Genomic DNA, 1,361 nt, shown 5'->3' with positions numbered 1-1,361 from the left:
TTAGTTGCCCACCTGATTTTTTCTATTTTTAGTAGAGACAGGGTCTTGCTCTTACTTAGGCTGGTCTTGAACTCCTGACTTCCAGTGATCCTCCTGCCTTGGCCTCCCAGACTGCTAGGACTACAGGCGTGAGCCACCGTGCCCAGCTGGTCTGGGTTTAGAATCTGGAAAATTTATAAGTATACTTCCAACGGTGATAGGAGCACTCACTTTTCATATTGGACGGCTTTGTGTGACTCAATGCTAAATATTTAAAATAGTGAAAAATTAATGCATTTAGGTCTTTCTTAGAAAAGGTGAGCTCTAAAAAGACCTCTTTAAAGACAATGTTAAACTGTATTTGAAGATTTAGTTTTAAGGACACTATAGTATAAACTAAGTAAAACATTGCCAGAATGTCTTTGAATATACTTTTATTGCTACGTATTTATTTTCTGTAATGGGAACTAACCTTATATAATTTGTTTTTCTTTTTTTGTTTTTTTTATTTCTTTTTTTTTTTTTATGTGGAACACTTCACGAATTTGCGTGTCATCCCTGTGCAGGGGCCATGCTAATCTTTTCTGTATCGTTCCAATTTTAGTATATGTGCTGCCGAAGCAAGCACTAACCTTATATAATTTAAAGAGAAAATAAATCTTAAAATGTCAAATGAATGGATTTCTATTTTCTCAACTGTCTTTAAAACTTATATGCCAGTATCAAATTATCTCATTGTTATTGGTATATAGAACATTTACGAAATCCAATGTTCCTCTTCTTTGTCATAGCTTAAAGTGAGTTGTCAGTATTTGACTTAAAAGAAAATTAATCCATCTCCAACTTGTGTAATCCTTGGCCCTAATATACTTTGGTCACGGTTTTTCCTTTATGGCTCTCATATTTACACTGTAATTCATAGCACAAATTAAAGGATATGCATCTACATATTTTGGAATATAACTTCACAGAAACTTTGATACATTATTATATTTCACAGAAGTTATGGTTTACTCAGTGTGTTATAATATTATAGAACTATATGATATTTTAGATGATATAATGAGGAAAGAAGATAAATTTAGTGTGGAATTCACTATTACTAGGAGTTCATCAGTTACTGTTCTCAAGATTAAAATCATCAATGCAGTAGCAAGTATTTAGATAGTATTTTTCTTTTTTGAGAAGTATTTTAGGAGAAAGTTTGGGAAATGCAGTTTGGAGAACATCTAGCCCATTCACATACAAAGAAATAGCAAATACTTGGAGCTGACAGAACTGAAAATTTATATTCTAAATGTGCCTCATGTATTAGAAGACTAAAATTTTCTTTAAACTCTTTGCCCTTACCACGGTTTCCCAGTGATTAAAAAAAAATGGAG

At 32.4% G+C, this 1,361-nt stretch overlaps 1 non-coding gene across 1 annotated transcript; it reads right to left on the bottom strand.

Moving 5' to 3' along the window:
* Positions 1–500: 500 nt before the first annotated feature.
* LOC123627800 lies at positions 501–607 on the bottom strand. Its single transcript, XR_006731506.1, has one exon. It is a non-coding gene; the product is annotated as a U6 spliceosomal RNA (small nuclear RNA).
* Between the last annotated feature and the right edge of the window lie 754 nt (positions 608–1,361).

Source organism: Lemur catta, chromosome 26 (assembly GCF_020740605.2).
Source record: "Lemur catta isolate mLemCat1 chromosome 26, mLemCat1.pri, whole genome shotgun sequence".
Lineage (NCBI taxonomy): Eukaryota > Metazoa > Chordata > Mammalia > Primates > Lemuridae > Lemur > Lemur catta.
This window is presented reverse-complemented; position numbering and strand designations above follow the sequence as displayed.